The sequence below is a fragment of the Cibotium barometz genome, chromosome 41, assembly GCF_041138505.1.
Source record: "Cibotium barometz isolate CiBa-2024 chromosome 41, ASM4113850v1, whole genome shotgun sequence".
Lineage (NCBI taxonomy): Eukaryota > Viridiplantae > Streptophyta > Polypodiopsida > Cyatheales > Cibotiaceae > Cibotium > Cibotium barometz.
In genome coordinates, this window is record NC_141086.1 from 3,679,668 (window position 1) to 3,693,828 (window position 14,161).

The following is a 14,161-nucleotide window of genomic DNA, read 5'->3' on the forward strand; positions in this document are numbered from 1 at the left end:
AACTTCCACTTCAAATCCCAAGCAAAAACCCAAAAACACCTTCCTTCAATCTCTCACTCTGGGGCATACACCCTCGTAAGAGAAATCCCTGAGCTATCCTCAGTCAAACAATGCCAGAGCCACTCCTCAGTGACACAATCCTTGAGCAACTCCTCAGTGGGGGCACCAGAAGGATGTGAGGTGAAAAAAAGAAGAAAGAACCTGCCTCTATAGCTCTTCCACCTCCCAAACTTGGAAAAACTACCACGAACGGGGCACCACCAGCCACCGGCTGGAACACTCTCTCAACATTCGCCACCCACCCACACCATAAGACAGCTCAGAACCATGAAGGACAGATGATCATTCAGCAAAAAGAAACACAACACCATACACTCTGTATAAACACAGCAAATACACCAAAGACCAGGACTCTGGCCAGGATTTACTGCCAAGGGAATACACCCTTGCGTCTGACAATCGAGCCTCTGTCTCCCAGTCCCTGTAACCTCCAGAGGGCGCCCACACCAGCAACCCTTCTTCACTTTCTCTGTAGCCTGGCTACTCTCTGTCTCCAGCTGCAACCTGCCAATTGTCGTAGGCGAGCCCCACTGTCTCCAGCCCACACATCAGCACCATTTCTGCATCCAATCCACACAATAACCCAAGGCTCCCTCTCTGGTCAGCATCCACGCACTGCCTGCAATCACCGCCCACACAAGACCAGCTACTCTCACCAGAAGGCGCCCACACCAGCTAACCTTCACTCAGTAGCTCCCACTCTCTGTATGTCGTGACCAGCAGCTTCACCAACCACCAGAGCCTCGCACAATCCTCAACACCACAACCCACTGCTCACCGCAGCATCCCAGATACCTAGCCCAAGCCACATCTCATGTACCCTTCCTCACAGCAGCCCTCTCTGCTGCTCCAATCATCATGACAAGACGATCACTTTCTCACAAGGCCTCCACTCTGCCTGTCCCCTTATGTACCTGCAGCTGCCTTCCATTCCAGAGCAGCCTCCATGGTGCCTGCCTGCAGCTCTTCGCACCACCCACCTTGTGCTTTACACACGGCTCCCAGGCCTCATCTGTAGCCCTCTCTATCCAGAGCCAGCAGCTCTTACTCTTCCTCCAAGCCCTGCAGCAAGGTCGTCGCTCTCCCTTCTTCACTTGCTCTACCCAAGTCTGCCCGCCAGCCACACATCTCTAGCTGCCAGTCCGTCAGCTTGTTGGTGCACACACGGCTTCCCTTCTGCCTTCTGCTATCACACCAGGCCCTCCTTACACAGCTCCACACCTCTCCTCGCCAGCTTCCCAGGCGGCTATCCACGTTCTTCAATTTCCAGCTGCTGCGCTCCTTAGCAAGGGCCTTCGCGCAGCTCCTGCAGCACCACACCAAAACATACGGGCCTCTTCCATCTCTCTCTCTCTCTCTCCCTCTGCAGCTATTCACGCCCAACCATAGCTCCTTTCAAGCTAGGCGGCTCCCTTTACACAGTCGGTTGCTGCAGCTACTGCAGCACCACACCAAAAAATACGGGCCTCTTCACTCTCTCTCTCTCTCTCTCCAGCTACGCCCTGAGTGAAGGGGCGATCAGCAGCTCTTCTCTTCGCAAGGGCCAGCCCCTTTACAGCACCCCGCTCCCTTCAAAACGGCCACCGCCTCCTTCTTTCACGCCCTCCAGCTCCTTACAATCTTCTCGAAGCGGTCCTCTATCACCTTCTACACGTTGAGCTGGCGGCCTTCTTTTTTTCCATGTGGTTATTTTAAATTGGCCATATTACATTATTTTTATTTTTATTTTCAAAAAGCCTCAAAGCCACAAGTAATGGCCACCATCCAAATGTTAAAAGAGCCCCTCCTTCTCCTTTCTTCTCCAGAAAATACCACCGCGCCGAATCTTCCAAAAAATGCGAGAGTTGCCTGCATTCTCGTCAGCTGCATCATTAACTTGCTAAACACGATGATTACCCATCAATTTCTAATCTCGATGCTCTGCATTTAGCAACCACCGGCACACCACATTATCGCCATAAAACTTCAGATCTCCAGCATTTTCTCCGGAACAAACACGTGCAAATACCAACTTTCAACCAAACCACCCAGCCTGTACACTTGCCAGGGCATTCAGGGCAAATTTTATTCACACACCACACACACCATATGTACACTGATCCAAAATACCTCTCAGATTTTAGCCTGACAGCTGGCTCTAAGGCTAGTCACAAGGGTGCACAGAGAGAGAGAGAGAGAGAGAGAGAGAGAGAGAGAGAGAGCAACTTTGAATAAGCATGGCAAAGGTCTAGTATAGTGTTGTGAAGGTCTCAAAGGAGCATTAGCATAGTGTTTTAAGACATATAGATTTTGTTTTTTAAGTGTTTTTTGGGGCGGGATAGCGGGCAGGGGGGGCTCAAACTTAACTTTGAGCCTAAAGCAGCAAAGCGGGTACTCTAGGCTCAAACTTAATATTGATCTTGAAGCAGTAAGGTGGATACTTTAGGCTCAAACTTAAGATTAAGCCCCTCAAGGTTTAATTTTTTAAGCCTTCTACTTGCATCACAAGGATCAGAGCCACACCATATTTCACCTTTTTGTACTTGCAAATAGGACATAATTAAAGCAAGTTATTTTTTGCATAGGCTTGAACTCAAAATAGAGAATTAAAGGTTTAAATCTTTTTTGAGCCTTCTACTTGCTTTACAAGGTGTTTAAAGCCACACATCATTTTTTTTTTCAAGAAACCTTGCAAGTGAGACATAAAAGAAAGTTATTTTTTTACCCCCTCAAGGTTTATGTCTAATCTAAGCCCTCTAGTCACTTCATATACAAGGCTCAAAGCCATCATACTTTAACTTTTTTCAATTAAGAAGTGTTACAATGAAACATATTAAGAAAGTTATTTTTACCACTAGGCTCAAACATATTAAGAAAGTTATTTTTACCAATAGGATCAAACCTAAATATTACATACTTTTATTAATGTTATTTTTTTCCAAAGCACGTTCAGGGCTTGGTAGCTTCATATTGATTCGGAGCCTTTTATCTTCTTGGTCCGTCTTGTTACCTGAGCTTGCTACTTATTGCAGCTCCATGCTCAAAGAAAGCGACAATTTGCTAAGTACTTTGCGTAGGTTAGACTTCTTGTGCTTAAGAGTGTGGCTAACACAAGAGAGGGTCAAACTTATGAAATGCGGTGGAGAGACTTTATTTCTAGGGATTCATGCACTTCCTCATTTGTACAAGTGCCATTTCATGGTTTCACTAAGGATACATAGTCTCAAACTTTCTAACCTTTCTAGATGTCACATTATTAATCCCATTTGGATTAACAACATGATCCTCAATTGAGGACATTAATAAGTGTCATGCAAAGGCACTATAAAGGTTGTACATTATGAGATATTGGCCACCCAAGTCCTAGTAAGTAAGTTTTGGGCGCCCAAGTGTGAATAAGGGACAATTGTATATAAGGCATTTTCTCATAAATGAAAAGGACACAATCCCCTTTGTGCTATTGAGAGCTCTCCCCTTGTGACTTGAGAGAGAGTGAGGAGTGAGAGAATTCTAGCATTGTGCCTCTTTTCATGCTTGTGTACTTATGCTTGTATGAGAGAGTGAGAGAGAGTGTGATTGGTCTATGTGATGGTGTGAGCAACTGCACGATGACAGTGTGGAGGTGGAGTTTGGAGCTTGACAAGTGAGGCCTCAAGGGACTCAAGATCAAAGCATTGTTAAGTACCCCACGATAGTTGTGATTGATTCCTCATCCATTAGGTGAATGTGTAGATTTCCCTCTTGGAGGAGGTGTGTAGCCCATAACATTTTTGGCACCGCTGCTGGGGAAACACTTTTGTTTCTTCCATCCTCTTTGAGTTTCAGCTGCCATTGTGCATAGTATTCATTATTGCCTTTGCATTCTAGTAGTGCATTGTGTGGAAAATGAAGGGATAAGGTATGTGTGGTAGGAAAAAAAGATATGGTTTTGATGCTATGAATGTTGTGGTGGAGTAGTTTAGGAAAGTATTCATTGGTTACTTTTGATAATTTTGAAGTTAGCATCACTAAAAACACCAACATGAAGGAAAAGGTTGGGTGTTGTTTTCTTCTTTTTTTTAAAAAATTCATAAAAATAAAAAACATAAAGGACCATTGATTGAGCCAGGAACTTGTATTTCATTCCTCAGGAGTGGCACAATCTAATTTTCATCTATTGGATAAGTATTATGCACCCAAAACCATAGACTACGGACGTGGGAAATTCCACGTGAAAGTGCAGGAAAGCTGTTCACGCCATGAACCATTTCTCTGCAATTTCACACCACAAATTGCTCATGTAATCAGTGCTGAGATTATTGCCAAAAATCACGAGATTACCTTCCAAAAATAGAAACCCTTATTCTGACACCTCTGACACACGGTGCAATCCGCCAAAATTTTGAGCACGTGAAAGTGTAGTAAACCTCTCACGGCGTGAACCATTTCTGAAGCGGTTCATGGCATGAAACACTTACTGTTTCACGATGTGAAATAAATCCTACAGATTCACGTGTATGCCAAACCAACGGATCAACAATACCAAGACTGGAGAGGTCGGCTAAGGAAAGGGAATTTGACTAAAGGAAGGAATTTAGCCCTAAGGAGGAAAATTTTTTGAGCACATGAAAGTGCAGGAAAACCATTCATGATGTGAACCATTTCCTACAGTTTCACGAGACAAGAAACATTCTCTACTATTTCACGCCTCCTGAACAGAGCGATAGAATAAAAAATTAAATAAATTTGGGTTGATTAATAGCTTATTAGATCATACATACATGCACTTAAGATCTGGAAAACTCATCGGAGACGATCTTACGCCTGACGATAGTGCATCAAATCACCCAGGAACTTCCTACCAAAGAAGTGTGGGATCAGGACATTTCGCAAAAGCACACACTTGAGTGTTTTGATGAGAAATCTGACCACCACTGAAACCAGTAGTGAAGAATCCATGGAAGAAGGGCTGAGATACGCTTCTGGGTTTGGGGAAGAAGATAAACCACACTCCTCAACCAAGTCCAGTGGGATCATTGATATTGCTTGGGGATTTTTTGGTCTCCAAACCAATCCTGATGAAGAAGCGCAATCTGCGAGCATGGGTCTGTCAACTAGTGCTGGACTCGGTCCAAGACAAGAAGTGCCATTCCAAAGATTGAATTCTAGGCTATCAAATACTGACACCCCTTGAATTAGACGAGATGTGGAAAGTGCAGCTAGGATGGGTCAAATATTCTTTCCAACCACCGAGGAAGTGGAATTGGACCTCCAACGAAGTGAGGTAGAACGACAACTCTGAGAATTGAGCTTAAGGAAACAAGAGCTTGATATTCATAGGGCAAGAGGAGCTGAGAGAAAGGAGACATGAAGTGTTAACCCACTCCAATCACGAGGAAAAGAACCTGAAATTGCTACAGGTAGAAGTGAGGGAGAAATTCCAAAATTAGAACCCATCAATGAGGAATCCAGAATGGAGGAAGGGTTTACAACCAGAGAAGAAGAGGGTAACCTAGCTAACATGGCTGTAGAAGTAGAAGACCATCTCTATATCGAAAAGGATATTGAGCTAATGATCAATAACCCTACATTCTTACAAGACATGGAGCTCTTAATTATACAAAGATGGAAGAAGTGACTAATGGGAAATCCCACCAGGGTACCACATTTGGACCATTCCATGAACTCGAGATACCTAGAAGAGCCAATACTGGTAGGGGACGAGGTCTAGGAAGGGGGGGAGCAATTCCCTAGAGGCCTAGAAACGATCCAGCCATGGACCTTAATATGGCCACAAGGGCAGACCTGTTAAATATGGCAACAGAGGCCGAGGGATGGTCAGGGAACTAGGCTCTACTCTAGAACCCCGACCTTCCTAGATGAAACCCCATATCATTTCAAAACTTGTTCAAAAGTTCTTTGGGGATGGGGATCCTATCCTACATGTAGAGATTTTGGAATCCACATGTGAGCCTACAGACCGGTAAGTGATATGACCATGATACATGCCTTCTCGCTGACCTTAGAGGGAAAAGCTCATTAGTGGTTCCGAACCATAACAACCATCAGGGTTAAACCAAACCTGCAAACCCTGCTCAATCATCTGGCCAACTAAAACTAGATTCTTTGTTATGTTCAGAACGTGAAGTACATCTGCAAGGTACTTCACTTTGCCATCCTGCATAGACAATGACACATCTCCAACATGGGCAATTGGATGAGCAGTGTCATCCCCTGCCATTCCACAGAACCTCGTCTTTCAAGGTTTTTTATCTCCTTGAACCACTCCCCATGACTTGTCATGTGGTTCGAAGCACCTGAATCAACGTACCATACATCATCTTTATGTGCTGCCTCAACATTTTCAGACATGGCATTAACGACATGCTGAATAACAAACAACGTTTCATTATCCTCATTGTTTCTACTCGAGGATGCGTAGTTGTTTTGCTGCAATTTCCCATTTTGCATGTCAGCCTACTTCTTATAACAATCTGCTTGCACATGTCCAGGCTTACCATAATAAAAGCATCCATGTGTATCATTATACTGCCTTTGCCAATTTCCACAACCTCTTTGACTCCCCCTACCTCTGAATTGGCCTCTTCCTCCACCTGCGTGTTGTTGTTGTTGTGAATTCTGGGACTGTTGTTGTTGTTGCTGCTGGCCATAATTCTGATTACTTGTTCGACCACCTCCTTGACCGTGTCCACGGTCTCCTCTAGCTCTTCCTCTTCCTAAACTTGTGTAGAAGCATGTTGCTCTGAACTGTTTTTGTTTTGTGAAGGCTGTTGGTCTTCACCCAAGCTCTTCTCTTCTATAATCAACATAGACACCAAATCTGTAAAATTGAAAATATTTTCCCGAGTCTGAATAGACGTCTTGAATGCCTTGTATTGTGGCCTGAGACCACGTAGATAGACTTCCACCTTATCATCATCATCTACTCAAACACCAATAGTAGATGCAAGGGATTCCACAATACCCTTTATCTTCAATGCATAGTCATTCACAGACATACTCTTTTTCTCCACAGTATGAAGTTCATTCTTCAAAACAACTGTATCTTGCATGCCTTGGTATTTGTTTCATCAAGTTTAACCAAGGTGTCCCACGCCTCCTTGGGGGACGGCATCCTGTATGTGCCCAATCATGGTGTCTTGTATACTGATAGAGAGCCAATACATAACTTTTCTGGCTCCTTGGTTCCAATCTGCAACAGTCGGATTGATCTCCGGTATCTCTGGTGCCTCTTCATGCTCACCTTCTATATAGTCCCAATAACCCTTTCCCATTAGGAAATTTGTCAACCTGAACCTCCAAGTATGGAAGTTAGTCTTATCAAGCTTCTCAGCAACAATCTAGTTTATGCCATCATTTGACATCTTTCCAGACACCAGAAACAGCACTCTAGTTTGTCTTGCACAAACTGCTGTAAAATTCTGCAGCGGTACTGTAGTACACTCAAATGTTACAACTAGTGACCTCAATGTGCATACATACACCCAATGGCAACTATTGACCTCCTTGCAGCACACAGTGTCTACACAGCCAATCTGTCTTCCTCTTAAATACTGAGGCCTCGGACCATTCCGAGTATGGGAAATCACACCACATGGGTCTGCTGTGTCTGAATAGAAACGATTGACGGCATGCAAATGGAGGTCTATGTCAATGGGAGTAAACTAAAAAAATATTTTTGACCATTGACCCAAGAGATGCTCTTGTAAGAACACGTCTTAAATAACAGAAATAGCTTGCAAAATAAAAAATCCTGCAAAGCGCAAGAGGAAGCTAAGGCTAGGCAAGTCAACGCTAAAATGCATAAAGGCCTGATACATGTCAACATGGCATCCATAACCCTTGTGGAAGAAGGGGATCTAGACATTGAGCTAGCACAACTCAAGTTGGGACTCACAATAGCTAAGGGCATTGCAACAAGTATTGCATTAATAGATACAGGGTCCATAACCTGATCTTATATGATGATACTTGGGTAGCCTTAGAAAAACCACACCTTGAACCCACGGATGCTCAAGTTTGTAGTGTGCACCTAACAACCACAGGCCGAGGAGTATTTAAATGTTAATATTTCCATCAGTAATAATTCCTTGGTCGGGAAGGTGTTTGTGATGCCTACACAGGTACACTGGAGGAAGAGATGATCCTAGGACAATCCTGGATCTATGCCAACAAGTACAATATCCAATGGGAAGAAAGAACAGCATCGTTGAGCATCGGTGACAAGGTCATGTCCATACCATTGTGGAACTCGGCAAATCAAGGGGAAAAAATCACTGCAGAGGCAACACCTCAGAAAACAAAATCTGCATCCATTATGCTAAGTTTGCCTACACAATACCCAACATACAAGGGTACACAAAAATGGGTGCTCAAGAATCAACTTAAGGATCAACCAGTGTGAGGAAGGATGTAATGAGTAATGAAAAGAGTAAGGGGAAAACAAAATTCAAAAGTCGACCATTGCCAACACCTACCAAGTGGCATAACTCCAAGCACTTGTAGAGGCCTCATGACTGTCGTTCAGCAATGGGTCCGAAAGGACCTATTGCGAGCACAAGACTACTATCAAGGCAATACAGCAGTATGGGTACCCAAACCCAAGTCCATAGCCAAAACCACAAAAGGTTCAAATCAATATACAAAGAGATGTGATGGCTTATAGCATCAACTCCCCGATCGAAACCAGCACCACACCTGCTTTTGTGTGGAGGAGAAAGAAAATTCAGCCAATTGAATTGAGAATGACCACGACAACAACAATACCTACTCCTCTAACAACATAATTGAACAAGAAATGTGAAGATAGAAGCAAAGAGGTTCCAAATGGAAACCATCCACCACCACAACCAAACACAGCAACAAAATTGTTTAGTTGGGTGGAAGGAACAATAAGGAGCTCACACATAGAGCTAAAAAGACTGCATCAGCAAATGCCCAAAAGTACCCAGGTGAACCCTTGGTTTTCATGGTGATATCAAAGGGACAAGGTAAGTAATGCATCATCATATGCATGTGATTGTTTGAGCACAGTAAGAAAAAAATTTGATCTTATACACTCTACATGAAACTGCAAAAAAATGGTTCACGCCATGAACCATTGATTGGTGTTTCACGCCATGAAAATTTTTTAAGAGTTTCACACTATGAAACGGTAGAAACTTTGACAGCCAATTATGAAATGACATGTGGCTTCTTCATTAAACGCAACCGCCCTGTCCGATGGCTGCATTATAAAATCAAATTTTCTTCTTTTTTTTGTCACTTTGCATCGTGTGAGAGCGGTGTTCGTGAGCCAATTCCGATCATCAAGCATCTTCGCGCCTACATTCAATTGCTTTCAACTGCATACCCAAGCCCTTTGAGGTGGAAGATTCCCCTTTTTTCTTTTTCTTTGCTTTCCTTTTTTCTTTTCTTTTTTAATGATGATATCAATTAATTGTGTGTGTCCAAACATGTCTACTTGCGTTGAAATCAGTCGAATATGAACGAATGCTTGTCATCTTGTGTTGAAGATAAATCACTTATGTGCAATCAATACATGTCATTTTTCAATATATGTAAAACTCCATCATCCTAAACATGTGCACACACCGTTCTAAATTCATGACTGCAGAGTTTCACGTCTACACATTCACGTCATGGTGATTCACGCCATGCTATTTCACGTGACTGTGTTTCACGCCATAGAGTTTCGCGTCTACACATTCACGTCATGGTGATTCACGCCATGTTTCACGTGACTGTGTTTCACACCACAGAGTTTCACATCTGCACATTTATGTCATGGTGATTCACGCCATGTTGTTTCATGTGATTGTGTTTCACGCCACAGAGTTTCAGATCTGCACATTCACATCATTGTGTTTCATACCCTAGTTTCATGTCATGCACATTCATGTCATTGTGTTTCACGCCCCTCAGTTTCACGTCATGCTGTTTCAGGTCGGTGATTCATGCCATGTTGTTTCACGTGACTGTGTTTCACGCCCCACAGTTTCACGTCATGCTGTTTCATGTCATGATGATTCATGCCATGCACATTCACATCACTGTGTTTCACGTCTGCACATTCACATCATTGTGTTTCACACCATGTTGTTTCACGTGACTCTGTTTCATGCCCCATAGTTTCACGTCATGCTGTTTCATGTCATGATGATTCATGCCATGCACATTCACATCACTGTGTTTCACGTCTGCACATTCACGTCATTGTGTTTCACACCATGCTGTTTCACGTGACTGTGTTTCATGCCACATAATTTCATGTCATGTTGTTTCATGTCATGGTGATTCACATCCCCACTGTTTCATGTCATGCTGTTTCACATCACACAGTTTCACGTCTGTAACTTCACGTCCCCACTGTTTCACACGTGTATGTTTTTCTTGAGGATGGGTTTCACATATTTTTCACGAATAGTAACTAATCACTAAAATATTAATACTCACATTCTCTCATCTAGATTTACATACTAACATTAAATTACTTTTTTTTAAAGAAAGAAAAAGTAACTACCCACCAATCATTCGACTGATTATATATGCTGATACAGATGTCGGTCTTCGAATCTGAAGCCTGCGACAAGCAACCATCCACCACGCAAGAAAGCAGTGCTAGAGGGTCCCCAGCCAGCCACCACTGTGACAACAAGGATCAAGCAAGCTCAAGATAAATTTCTTGGGCCCTTATGCCCAATCACTCCAGGGAACCCTCGTCAGGAAAGAAATCATCACACCCCACCACACGGGAAGGTGACTCTCTAGTGCCATAGCCCAGAATGTCTCCAATTGCTAGAAGATGAGAAAGTCAAGGCAAAACTTGACAAAGTAGGCCTCGACAGAATGGTGGAGGTACTGCCCCACGTAGTCGACACAGACCTCTGTGCCGAATACCTGAAGACATACGACAAGCAAACAAAGAGAGGAAAGATTACAAAGGCTGATGGCACCACAGAATAGCTCTTGATCACAGAGGACTTAATCAGATATGCCTTACAACTCCCAAACTACAGTGAAAGCCCACAAGCACAACATTGATACGATGCCTATAAGTGATATGCTCAAGAAAGATTCTTACAATTCAAATGGAGCAGAATACGACAATATCAGAGATGAAGCTACACAGAAGGCATGCAGAGCGATGTCCCTCTTGATGCAAATAAAGCCTGTAGATAGGTATAACAGAGTGGGTTTAAACAGGATCACAAAAGCCTATGATGAGGAAAAGAAGGAGGACTGGGCTTTCCATATGCATAAAGAGATGGAAAATTACTTGAAGGCCAATCAATCGAAGATCAGCAATCCATATCTCCTCACATAGGTACTTAACCATGTAGCAAAGAGGCCTCTGAAGGATCCTGAACCAGAAGAGCACATGCAGTTAGCACTCATACCCGACCAACCTAAAGAAGTTACTGGCAAGTTAGAAGAGGGGCAGACAGTATTAATGGAAACACAGGATCTCATCAAGAAAATAAAAAAAGATCGCAAAAAGAAAACAGATAAAATGATGAGAGGAATACTTGTTGATGTAGCAGTAAAATCACAACAACTGGAAGCGACGATGGCAACATAAATCCGCACATACCAAGAGGCCCTTCAAGAAAAGATACTTGGCCCTACTATGCAGGAACCATAGACCTCTCTCCTCTCAAGGATTCAAGCCTAGCAGATACACCAATAGAGGCAACTGAGGAACAAACACTGAGGAACCAAGCTGTGGAGGGACGAGTAGTAGAAGAAGGGTGTTGCCACCTATTAACAACACACATGTTACATGACAAGAATGTCGCCCTCTAGAAGCAACTGAAAGATGCAAATACACAAGTATAAAGCGTAAAGGCAACCCTTGAAGCAGCAGAGTCAACTCATAGGGAGGTTATCTTGAAGAGTTTAACAAGAACAGAAGTACAATTCCTTGGAAAGTAATAACCTCGTCTTGAGCCAGACAATTGTACAGAAGATCAACAAAAATGCTGACTTGAATGCAAAGCTGGAGCAAACAAAAGATCAACTTCAAAAAGAGATCGCCCACACACAAAACCTCACAACTCTGCATGCCCGACAAATCAAGGAGTGCCAAGATAGTGCAAAGGCTAATGAAGATGTGCTTCACCAACAAATCAAGCAACTAACAGCCCAACTCAAGCAAGAAAGAGTACACAATCTACAAACAAGAAAGAGAACAAGTGAATAAAGCACATGCATAAAAGATCAAGGCCCTCAACGAAACCATCAGTGCAAAAACCAGGTAGAGGCGCAAAAGAATGAATTGGAGCATCAAGAGGCCATATCACAGCTTACAGTGCATGCCACTCACATAAACTACCCTGATATTGATAATGAAGAAATTCCTGAAATACAAACTTTTTTAAAGCCCATAAGCCTAGCCACCCACCCACTAGCACACTGGTCAAGGTCAAGAAGAAGGTCCCTCTTCAATTTTAAAATCCAGTTATCCTGTATATTCTAATATAGCCAGTAAGCTTCTTAATCCCTATCCTAGCACACCACCTCTAACTCCTCCCAAGCTGACTGTATTTACTCTTCTTTTTGTCCTCCAGAGTTAGATTTTCCCACTAGCACTCTCGTTCCTAGCACCTAACCCATCTCCACCACAGCAACCTCAGGAGGTACACGATCTCACTCCACATGATAATATTTCCCCTTTCACTGAAAATAATGTCTTGGATTCTTTGGCACAGCTATACAGATTACGAGGAATTTATTCAAGCAGGCAATCCGCTTTTAAAGCCAAAACTCATGCTCAAAGTTCTCATGCAAATTGCTCCATTCGACCCTACCCACCAGATCCTGCCAGAAGCATACTCTTCAGTCACACCAACAAGGCAACATTATGTACCATACCCTCTTCATGCCCCACGTCCCAACTTAGAAGAATTGCTTCCTTTGGCTGGAGAGGGTACATTGTGGGCAAATGTCGACCGAAAAACACACAAGGCTCGCCAACCTTCATTTAACTGACTTACTGGAAATTTGCATCGTCACATTCATGATCAGCTACTATTATAGAAGATGGAGAAAGATACATCATGTGCACACGAGAGGTGGTTACGCCACCATCATCACTAATGAAGAATAGCCACAACTCACAGATTTTGGAATCCAGCCTACATGGAGGAAGGAGTTTCTGTCAGTTCCAGAATACAGCAAAGTATACATGAGCGCACCACCAACAATGAGAGTAGATCCATTATACATTCCTATCAAGAGAAGGTGGATGCTGACTGGAATTCCAAGAGGCCAAAAATAGGGACTCCCATGTTTGTTATAACTTCCCTATCTTCACACCAGCAACATTTGGCCATATTCAAGAACAAAGACAGCAAATGCTAACATGGATCAGAGCATGGCAAAGGATACCCGATCCAGCCATTGTTGCAAGTGTCAGGTTTATGAAATTGTTAGTGGTACTAATAGACCAACCAAAAGAAACATATGATGGCTTTGAAGCACATTACTTAAAGTTCAATATGAATCAAGGGCCTTCAGAGACAGAGGAATGATGCTATACTACCACATATTACGATGTCTTCTAGCCTACATGCACGTTACGTTTGAAGACATGGTAGAAACTGGATTTTGGAAGTCACACTCAGCATTCTGTCACACTCTTCGTGGAAGCTCCAGTCCAGACAAAATTTCTACCGACATGAGTTTGGTGACCAGGTTTTCTAACCTCAGTAATAGGTTTTGAGGATAGAACCTACATCAGGAAGGGGGGAATGATAATCCCATTTGGATTAACAACATGATCCTCAATTGAGGACATTAATAAGTGTTATGCAAAGGCACTATAAAGGTTGTACATTATGAGATATTGGCCACCCAAGGCCTAGTAAGTAAGTTTTGGGTGCCCAAGTGTAAATAAGGGCCAATTGTATATAAGGCATTTTCTCATAATGAAAAGTACACAATCCCCTTTGTGCTATTGAGAGCTCTCCCCTTGTGACTTGAGAGAGAGTGAGGAGTGAGAGCATTCTCGCGTTGTGCCTCTTTTCATGCTTATGTACTTATGCTTGTATGAGAGAGTGTGATTGGTCTATGTGATGGTGTGAGCGACTCCACGGTGACAGTGTGGAGGTGGAGCTTGACA